Below are 12,178 nucleotides of genomic sequence, written 5' to 3' on the forward strand. Positions count from 1 at the left end.
AGCTGCTGGCAGTTGTTGTACTCAACTATTGTGGTTGAAACAAATGTTGATTGATTATGGATTTGAATTGGGTGTTTTGACTATTTTTTGTGATAATACTAGTGCCATAAATATTTCCAAAAATCCTGTTCAACATTCTAGAACAAAGCACATTGATATAAGACATCACTTTATCAGGGAACTTGTTGAAAATAAATCATTGCAATTAGAATATGTTGATACTGAAAAACAATTAGCTGATATTTTCACTAAGGCCCTAGATGCAAGTCGCTTTGACTCCCTCAGAAAGTCTTTGGGAGTTTGCATTGTTTAATTTTATCATGTTCATAATGTTTGTACAATAGTGTTATGTGATTCTTCTCTAGCTTTTAATCTCCTATCATTGTATATTGACAAATCATATTTATGCTTTTGGATTATAATCAGTTAGGATCTCATTCTGATCATACTTTGTGATGTTGTGTTAAAAGGTTCATGTTACTCTTTATTTGTGTCTAGGATTAAATAATGTACTTATACAGAGTTGAGCAATTTTTGTTTCAGTCTTGTCAGGCCCCTTGCTGGAATAGAGCTACCCATACTGAGGTGTAAAAGCCATCTGTTTAGTAAGCTGGAACATTGTAATTAGCAACTATGATGAGGATGCACTACCATAGAAAAGGGCTACCTTCAGTATGGTGTGAAAGCATCCAGTTGCGGGATCAAATTGAAAAAGGCGAAAATGAAAAATCTTGCCAAGGACAATGATCCTATTTTCACTGCACACACTTATGTCTGACAAGTGTGTTCAAATCTGTAAGTCTCCTCTATTAAAATTAAATTGATAATCCTGGTTCACAATTTTTAGTAACATCTTATCTTTTTCCTCAACATCAATTAAGTATGAGTATTTCCTGAGATACTAATTAGTTATTTTCCTTAAAAGCATAACATGTATTTTATTTTGTTAATTGTCAATGATATTTGATTTCTTTGCTTGATTCGAATCACATATATTTATTGTACACATTGCATTTTATTTTCGGGTTCAATTTAAAAAAAAATAATAAAAAAAAAGAGGGAGGCGTGTGACTTGCTTCATGGGTTAAGGGAATCTTGTGCCTAAATGGTAAGTATCAACATTCATTCTTCATTGATTTATTTTTGATATGTTTCCATTTAAAGATTGATCTTTTATATGGTAATGTGTCTTTAATCTTGAAAGATTGACTTATTTTTGGAAATATTGTTGGTAATTCTAGTTTCCTTTTATTTTTTTTTTTTAAAAAAAAGGGGGAAAGGAGTTGAGAAGTGGGCGGTTTCCTTTTATGTGTTCATGGGCTGGCGGTTACCATTTAAATTTTCAAAATTGGTTTCTTTTTCTTGTTTTGATTCCAAGGTTATATAAACCAATCTTTGTCATTTATCTCACCACCTACCCGAACACTTTTTCTTGGTTCTTGTATTGTCTCTGTTCATCTTCTCTTTCAGTTCCAAAATGGTGAGAACCAAGAATCTAGGGCACACTAAAAAGTTAGAAGAAACCGTTCCAACCCCTTCCAATGCACCCCCTGCTGCCTCAGTTCATCCTCCTGCTGTTGCAAAGCCTGGAGATTCATCGCTTCCCCAGCGTGAATCTCAAACCGAGAAGCTAAAACGTCCACCCAAGCAAGTTGCTCGCAAATCGGTAAGGCCCTATCGCACCTGAACTTCCTCGTCTGAATCTTCAAAGGAATCTCCTCCTCCCTTGGCAGTTCCACCTCCTGCTGCATCAATGCCTGGCTCCACTCCAACAGGCCCTTCCACTCAAAATCGAGCCCAGCAAGCCTCTGCTGAGAAGGAACTTCGAGCCTCTCAATCTCGTGAAAAGTCAGTCCCTCCAGCCAGGAAGAAACTCAAGACTAATCCACCCTCGACCTCATCAAGTTCCAGTTCAGAAGAAGAGGATCCCATGAAAGTTTCTTCAGACAAATCAGTGTCTCTTCACTCTGAGAAGGACAGTGAGGACACAGAACTCGAGCCCGAGCCTCCTCGACCAAAATCTGCTTCTGCAGCAAAGGCCTCTGTTGCTGCCAAAGGCAAGTAGCCCATGGAAGATCCTTCATCTGGTAATATCCCTTCCTCTCTTTCTTGCTGTCCTCGTTTTTATTATCGAGACAATGAGTGTGACTGGAATTTATATGCAAACCGTAAGTTTGAAAGTGAGAGGAATTATGATTTGCATGCCCATCGTGTTTATGGTATTGTAAAGTTCATTCAATTTCATCAATGGGAAAACACTCTTATTGGTTTCATTGGATACATTGCAAACATTGTTAAGGATTTTTATGCTAATCTCACTGATGATTTCCTTGATGAGAATTCTAGACTTTATCGAAGAGTTTATGTTAGGGGTCATTGGTTCTCTTTTTCTGAAAAGGATATTGCTCAAGCTTTGCAATTGCCCAAGAATGTATCCAATGCTGTGATGTCCATGGATCGTGAGTTGATGCACTCTGAACTCACAGGGGCTCGTTCAGAATTGAAACCAGGGGAGAGTCTTCGAATCACTCACCTCACTTTTGCTCATGCTTTTCTTATGCGGTTTGCCTTAAGCAATTGGGTTCCAAATCTAACAAAACTGTGGTATCTCAAGATTTGGCTTCTCTCCTTTACCGAATCACTTCTGGAACTTCCATTAATTTGGCCTCACACATGCTGAACCAAATTGTCTCCTTCCGAAGAGGTAAAAAGCCAACCTTTAAACTTGTGTTTCCTAATCTAATTTATAAGGTTTTATCTTCTCAGAAGAATGTGGCTCAATCACATGAAACACTTGAGCCTCCCATCAGTGGCCCTACATTCCAGCCCTCTGAATACTTTGATGGTGTGTTCCAAAAACGACCCAAGGCTGGTGTTGCTGCTGCTTCTGCTGCTGCAAGTTCAGGTTCTGCTGCCGCAGAAATCCTGGAAGTCAAGTCTGAACTTCAGAATGTGTATACTCGCCTTGGAGCAATGGAAGAAGTCCAGCATGAGATGTCCAGGCAATTATCGTCTTTGATTAAACTCTACCGAGATTAAGTTGTTTCTCCTTTGTTTTTTGATTGAACTTATATCTATTTTTCTTTCTTTGTTTACTTTGGCACTCCGATAAACAAAAAGGGGGAGAGATATTTATTTTTAATTTGAATTTGTTTGTTGCCCAACTCTGGACCCTTTTTTCAGGGGGAGTTGTGGTTGGTTAGTACTTGTGAACATATCGTTTAAAGTTAGCATGTTTTTGGTTTCTTTGTGAAATTCGATTGTGTTACTCAGGGGGAGTAGTATCTTTTGCTCTTGCTAACTTTGCCTTGCAGGTACTTTATGTTAAAAATTATTTTGTTCATCTAAAGTGCCAAAGGGGGAGATTGTAAAGTCCTTTTTTGGCAAGTTAGGTGACAAAATAATTTTTCCATTTATGGTAAGATTGCTATGCATTCATATTTGATTTCTTGCCTTATAAATTCGGATTGTAGTTGCCATTTTCCTTGTTTGGAAAGTTGCACTTTCAGCTGAACTTTCCTTTGTTGAAAACTTCTCAAAAGAGAAGGAATTCTCTTTTGGAAAGTTGTCTTTTTTAGGGAAACTTTGATTATTGTCTTTTCCTTATTAATTTCGATTGTATCTTGATACAATCAGAATATGTAATCTATTTTTGGCAGGAATCAAGCATTGATAGAGGATCGGACCCGATTTTAGCAAGTTTCCCGTTTCTGGTCAGATCTGCTGCGTCAGCATCTGAATCTGATGTAGCAGATCGTGTTTTCTTAGGAAAGTTTTTGTACAGCTGCTAATTCGAACTTGTGGTTGCCTCTTTGGTTTCTATGTTCTATAAATAGAGCCTAGAGAGCAACCATTCGAATTACCTCTTCCATTATTCATTTTCTAAATTTATCTTTTGAGAGAAGAGAGTCTTTCTTTGTTTTGTGAGAGCCTAGTTGTTCATCTAGGTTCTAGTTCTTCTATTTCTGTTCTTACTCTATCCTAGAGGTTGTGAAGAACTACTTGACTGAACAAGAGATTGGTCTTCGGGAGAAGACTTGATAAAGCCTTACTTCGGGAAGAAGTAAGCACTTGGTCTTCAGGAGAAGACTTGTTGAAGCCTTACTTCGGGAGGAAGTAAGCACTTGGTCTTCGGGAGAAGACTTGTTGAAGCCTTACTTCGGGAGGAAGTAAGCACTCACACTTCAAAGACGAAGGGAGTTCGGGCTTGAAGGTGTTTCAAGAAGTCAGATTCATAAAGTGGATTACAAAGGATTGCGGCAATACTTTAGAGGGAGTCTAAACTTGTTTAAGTCAATTGTCTTTGTAATTTTGATACTTTATTAATTGATTTCATTCTCTGGGCGTGGCCCCGTGGACTAGGAGTGTTCGTGAGAACACTGATACCACGTATAAATCTCTTGTGTCAAGTTATTTATTTTTCTGCAAAATATTTTATATTCTGCCTGTTCAGTTTTGCTGTAGCAGAATTACTTTCTGCTTCTGCAAACGCTCACAGTTTTTATTTTCTTATATACAACTGACATTTGCAAAAACACGGTTTTTCAATATCGTTCTTATATACTTTGTGCAAGGATCATTTTTCAAAAATTATCATCGATCACAACTGCTTCTCTCCCCCTGATCGAGAGAATTTTAAGAAATTGTGATATCTAATAATATTAATATACCTGTAGGGATTTCAGTATATCACAATGCATCAATATTTATTTAAACTCATATATACTATATGACATTGAACTTCAGGTTCAATAAACTACAGTTTCAAGTTCAATCCTTATGAACTTAATTCATTATTCTAAGAATGAGTCATACGTGTATAATTAGAAATACATAAATTTACACATTTTGTAAATGCATGATTATATAATCTTATCACATCGATAAGAAACTATGCAATAAAAATCTAACAATAGCTCAAGATTGTTAAGGAAATATAATTTAAATATTTTCTATGTGCAAATATATGCACATTCTTCTTTTGAGCCTTATAAATTAACAATGAGAAGAATCTTCTGGTTCTTCAACAAAATTTAGTCAAATTCTTTGACAATTTATTGCATATGATTGATCATGTCAAAATAATTCAATTCATGAACTTCAGGTTCACTATAATTTGTATTTCAATGAAACTTTCAAAATGTTATGTAAATTCATTACAACATAATCATTACAAGTTTCATTTTTACATACACGAATAATATAATTATATTATTCTCCAAAACATATACACTCTTCAGGAATCACTATCATCAATTCAATGATGTGTATAATTTAAAAGATACATGACAACTTCATCATGTTATTGTAATGGTCAAATAGATATAACCATAACATATCATTCATTTTTCCTGATATCTTTTTAACAAGTCGTCTAATTTATTTATAGACTATTCATCAGTCTAATTATCATGACTTGATATATTATATATTAAAATGTACAACAAGTACATATAATAAGTTATTTATTATCACTTTCATAACTAGATAAAAGTTACACATCTAGGTACATACAAAGACATTTTACTACTCAAAGTAGCAATTGTATGTAAGACTTCTTCAGGAAGCTTTTCAACTAATCATTTTGTGATTCTTTATCACTTTGATTATATTGGATCACTAACAAATATTAGTAAATTATATATCCACTTTTGGGAATATGCAAACTGAATTATATAGTAATTATATATTTACATATCATGTACCAACAATAGTTTGAAACTATTGATTTTAAGAAATAATAAAATATGTATATATTAATTTGCTTCTGGCATTACCAATATATGTGAAATCTATATTCTTTGAAATAGAATTTCATGCCTATTCATTCTCTTTAGGTAATGATATTTAAATATTCTAAATGTACAATTCACATTCTATTAAATAATCAAGTATACTCTTATCTTGATTATAAGTGTGTCCGTACTACAGGTACGCGACTACTATTATTTAATCCCATACATGATATATAGATTTCATGCACTTTGATTGTGTGTGGTATTTCATCTTTTGGTTGTTTCCAATTTCTTCTGGAAATATTTGAGTAGCAAACAATGCCATTGATTATTTAAAATCTTTACATTCACTTCGGGGAATGACGTTGAACAAGTAGAACATTATTATAAATTTCTTAAAAATTTATTACTTGTTCATATATAAAAAGGAATTACTCAACAATTTCTTTAACAATATTTCAAAGAATATATGAATACAATTTTTGCATAATCTCCAAGATGTATGCAAAATTTGATCTTTAATATATGTCACATGCAATAATTTTCAACATTGCAAGTAATAACAATGTATAGTAACATGACTAATACAAACAATCTTTAAAAGTAGTTGAATTCAATTTGTATCATTCTCTGCAGGGAATGATGAACAATAAATACATGTCTCATGTATTTAAATAATATTAGTCATGCTCACTGTTATTCTTATACTTTGATGTTTCAATGCAATTTTCTTAATATTCTTTTTAGGTATTCAAAACCCACTATAAAATTGCATCAATAATAATCATTTTTAATGATTCTTTAGTTGTATTCACATAAATACAATCATTTTTTTTTGACAAATATAAAACATTTACTTCAGGAAATATTTGTCAAAATGTATATCGATATTAGATTACTTTTCATTGTCCTCAAAGAATACAAGAACATATATATAAATATGTATTCATCTCTTTCATTATATATCCATCAACTATATAATGAATATTACGTTTGCATAATCTTCAGGATATATGCAAGATTTTATTGAGGACGCATAATCATCAGGATATATGCAATATTTTATCGAGGATGCATAATCTTCAGGATATATGCAATATTTTATCGATGATGCATAATCTTCAGGATATATGCAATATTTTATCGATGATGCATAATCTTCAGGATATATGCAATATTTTATCGATGATGCATAATCTTTAGGATATATGCAATATTTTATCGATGATACATAATCTTCTGGATATATGTATAATTTATATAGATTTTCTCTATCATATCATAGGCACACATATACTGTAAATATTATGAATGATAAGAACATTATATATATATATATGAAATCAATAATAAATATATAAAAATATATACATACATATATAATATATAGATATATAGATAAAAAGAAAAAAAAAACAAATGATTCTTGAAATTGTTTCAGTCAGAGGAGTATATATATAAATATATATTTAGTGTATTTTGACTTTGAAACAATTCAAGAACTTTAACAAGATACTTACATTGGGACTTGGGCAGAGACTCATGCTTGAAGCTTGGGCAGAGACTCGCGTTGATAACGTGTTATAAAATAATATAAAATAATATAAAGTAGATGAGAAGAAAGAAGTAGAAGATGAAGAGAGAAAGAGAAAGTGAATGAGAATTTCTGAGTTGTTTATTCCAATGGGGTGAACCCCTATTTATACAAATACAAGAGTGAGATATTAAGAAACTAAGAAAAAGGGAAACTAAGGAAAAGAGGAATATTGATTACAATTAATGGTAATAAATAAAAGATTTAGACATCCACATAATTATTAATATTTATAACAATTTCTATATTAATTATTTAAAAAAAATAAAAGAAAAATGTATAATATTTCAAAATAATTAAAAGTATTCCAGTAATTAAACTAAAATTATAATTAACAATAAATTTTAAATATTATTATATTTTTTTATATATATAAACGTTATCTCAAATTTTTGTTCACCTAACATGGCATGGCTAAGTAAGCCAAAGACAGAGTACAGGTAGAATACAACCTTGCTAATAGCAAGACAGACCCTCCATACAAGGTATGGCAAAATCGTCAAGTAGTAACTGAAAGGAGTGAAGCGAGCCATCAAGGAGTTGTACCAATATGTCTGGCTGGCCAAGGAAAGCTTATAGGGCGGCCAAGGTGAGCATATAGGCCGGCCAGGATCTGGGCATAACTTGGCCGGCCAAAAAGTGACTTCCGGACCAAGGGAGCTTCCGTTCGACCAAAGGAACCTGAGCTCTACAAGGAAACAGTGTACAAAGTTATCCTCTAGTATCAAAAGGCTGGCCTTCTCTTGGTAGAGCTATGGTGACCTGCATGATCCTGACAGACACATGACCTACCAGGTCCTAGCAGGACCATGGCCGACCAAACCTCCCCTACAGGTCTATGGGCGGCGAGGATTAACCTAGTTGGATTCTATATACAGCTTAAAATGTGGACAACAAGCTACTTGGGAATTGGGCCCTTAATGGCCCAATAAATTGATGGAAAATATCTACTTTTTAGGGGTAGTTTAGTCTTTTTTGTTTAATTAGTTTAATATGTAAATATCTAAGGGTTTCATTGTAAATTAGGATTTTAGGCTTCCTATATAAAAGTCTTAACTCTAATCTAAAAAACCTAAGTTAGTAAGCCTAATCCTTAGCCTCCAAATTATTCTAAGTCAGAAACCTTAGTCTCTCTTTCTCTCCCTCTGCTACACGCCCCAAGGGCTCTCTCTCTCTCTCTCTCTCTCTCTCTCTCTCTCTCTCTCTCTCTCTCTCTCTCTCTCTCTCTCTCTCTCTCTCTCTCTCTCTCTCTCTCTCTCTCTCTCTCTCTCTCTCTCTCTCTCTCTCTCTCTCTCTCTCTCTCTCTCTCTCATGCCTCTAAGGCTATTCATCTCTCTCATTAGAGATTTACCTACTTGATCCATGTTTTGTATCCTTATAGAGAGCTATATCAGATCCCACCTATAGTGATCTGAATAGTATTATCTTTAGGTATCAATATAACTAAAAGGGGAGTAGGTCATTACTCGCTAACTAAGGGAGTCGAACCTCTATAAAAATTCTTGTCTTATTTACTTTATTATTCTTGTTGTGTAACACGTTGCAAGCATCAAATTAATACGACCCTGCTGTTGGTTGATCACTTTTCAGGGTCAATAGTTTGGTACTTTCATTGAGAGTGTGGACATCGTATTTGATAAAATGCCATGGTTAACACGAGAAGAACCCCAGCCGCACCATCTGCATCTTTAGGTTCCCCTCAAGACCCACAGATGGTAGATCCTAATGTTCATGTTCTAGCCACAATTGGAATTCCCATGAACACAATAGATGTGGTCAATCTTGTCACCACAATATGTGCCACAAGTCTGGCCACAACAGCTAGCAAAACTGATATAAGCCTCCCGCTGGATCTGAGGAATTTGCCCCTACCTTTAAGGGAGGACTTTCCATAGGTGCATCTATCTGAAGGAAGAATCCCTGGGGCACCCCCCCGGGAACAACATCCAGGTTTCATCCCCGGTACTATACAAGAGAGACAAGACTAGGAATTGGTGAGCCCCACGTGGACTTGGGAGAAGATCTTGAGTTAGGAAGACTTAGAGAGACCGTCTACCAAGCCAACCTAATTGAAGAACCACACACTGCTGATTGTGATATATTTGCTCAGTAGAGATGTGAATTCCTTGAAGAACCACATGCTACTGATTTCGATATATTCACTCAGTAGAGACGTGAATTCCTGAGATGGATGGATGACCAAGAGTATATTTTTTGATCTCACCAGGCAAAGTTAGATCACCGCAACAGAGAAGGCAGATAGGCGGTTCAACCAGAGAACTGGTATAAGAGGCCAGGATCTCATCAGAGATCCACTTCAAGGAAGACTAGTTGATAGATCAAAGAGGGTATATCAACAAGCTAACCAATCTGGCCCACCAAGGACTAGGACAGATCTTCCCTTACAAGAGGGAGGACATACCTTACCTCAAAGGTCTAACGGTGAGAATAGCCAGATCCCGACAACCAACGGCATGAGGGGTAGGCCAGGGATCTCATGCTCAACAGTAGCCCCCGCTATCTTTCCTATGACCGACCAACCACCAGTAGGAGTCCCTGTGGCCGACTAGCCCCCTAGAGAAGTCACCTTGGCTGGCCAAATATCTTTAGAAGTCCTCATGGCTGACCAGAGAAGAGCACTCCCTCCCTGAGGGGAGCGGGTGGAAACACCCAAAACAACAATTTGAGAAGTGAAATTAATCACTTCAAACAATTGGATCCACTAAACTTCAGGAATTGGTGTGATCTACCCCATGTCAACGCACAAACTCCACCATCCAGGCAAAAAAGTGTGGGCGGCCAGGCCCTGCCAAACTTAGGGTTGGCCGGCCATGTACAAGTACCAGACTCAGGTTGTGGCCGACCTTGAGTGCACCCTTTCCCATGGTATTGCCAGCCAGGCTCTTGCCAATGTGAGGCTGCAACTCAATCAAAGAAGGTTAATCAACCAGGCTCCTACAACAACAGATCCTTCTGTGCAAGCACAGTTAGATCAAATACGAGACATGATCAAGGGCCTCACTGGTCCAAAACCTTCAGAACTTGAGCTAGACAAGTCAAGGGGATCACCATTCTCGGCATACATCAATGCCTTGCTCTTGCCCAAATTCAAGATGCCGACTTGGAAGATGTACTCGGGGAAAGAAGGTCCCTTAGTACACCTAAAATACTTTGAGATCCAAATAGATCTCCAACAAATATCCAGAGATGTGCGATGTTGAATCTTCCCAACAACTCTAGCTGAAATAGCCCAACAATGGTATTTTAAGCCGGCCCCAGGATGACTTAACTATTGGGAAGAATTCTCTTGGGAATTCTGCATTCAATTCTCTACTTCAAGATAAATACCTGCCCAAATTCAAGATGCCGACTTGGAAGATGTACTCGGGGAAAGAAGGTCCCCTAGTACACCTAAAATACTTTGAGATCCAAATAGATCTCCAACAAATATCCAGAGATGTGTGATGTTGAATCTTCCCAACAACTCTAGCTGAAATAGCCCAACAATGGTATTTTAAGCTGGCCCCAGGATGACTTAACTATTGGGAAGAATTCTCTTGGGAATTCTGCATTCAATTCTCTACTTCAAGATAAATACCTGCCCAACTGGAGGATCTTGTCAGAATAATGCAAACACAAGATGAACCTTTGAAGGACTACATTCAACGGTTCATGACTGAGGTCACCAAGGTCAAAGGCCTGACAGAAAAAGGCTGATACACGGCTATACTTCTGGAAAGATATTAGGAGGATCTCAACAAACAATATGGAGGAGTTCCTTGAGCGAGCTGGTGGCTTCATAGAGTTAGAAGAAGATATCCAGCAAGCCCACACGAGAGGGCAGCACAATAACGAACAAACGTAGAGCCTTATAGTGCCCCAAGCACTTTCCAACATGCCGACCAGTGCAGACAATCTCTGTCGATTCTCAAACAATGAGAATAGTGGAGGAAAGCACAACATTGACGGTTCTAACCAACATAATGGCAAAAGAGGGAAATTCAATGATTCCCTAATGCCATGAAGCCTAAGGGAGACGGAGGGGAAGGGTGCATGCTTCTCTCTCCTACCAAACTCCCAAAGCATATCATGCCCTGACATCCCAGTAGGGCAAGTCAATAATTCAAGGCTGGCCTCCATCTTTTGTCAGGGGCACAGGCAGGTGTCAACAACTCTGCCCAAACCTCCAGTGGCAGGACACATAGGGGTCGTCATTGGCAGACCCCATATAGAAGGCGACACCAGCAAAGCTACAGAGCACTATGCTCAGACACTCCGTCACGAGCCTAAAAGTGACTTCATGGCAGACAATGAACAAGACTCTAAGCAACCAAAGCTTGGAGGGCCCACGATCTCTTTCTCAAAAGGAGATATTCCCCAAGTCAATTCCCATGCAACGACTCCCTGGTCGTTTTTGCACATATCGGGAATTTGACTATGGAAAGATACATTGTGCACAATGGAGCCTCCTTCAATATTCTTTTCAAATCAATATATAAAAAGATGAGGCTCCAGCTCGCTGACTTGGTACCATGTAGTTAAGTGGTGTATAACTGATAACTCTAGGATTTAGAGTTATTTTGATATCTTTAAGCTTGAATTTTAAGCTAAACTGTGGAGTAATTAGTGTCTATAATTGTGTAATTGTGTTTAGTTTGTTGTGTCATTGTAATAAATGGAAGTGTGTGTGTGTTAGTAAGTGTTAAATAGACTTATGTTGTTATTTTTATGTGTATTAAGCAAAAAAAATGCAAAAATAGGTATTTGGAAATGTTTGGGACAAGGAGAAAAAGGAGCAGAAAAAGGCTTATTGCTGACTGGCATTGCTATAGCGTAGTATTTATTTTTT

This window comes from Cannabis sativa, chromosome 8, assembly GCF_029168945.1.
Source record: "Cannabis sativa cultivar Pink pepper isolate KNU-18-1 chromosome 8, ASM2916894v1, whole genome shotgun sequence".
NCBI classification, from domain to species: domain Eukaryota; kingdom Viridiplantae; phylum Streptophyta; class Magnoliopsida; order Rosales; family Cannabaceae; genus Cannabis; species Cannabis sativa.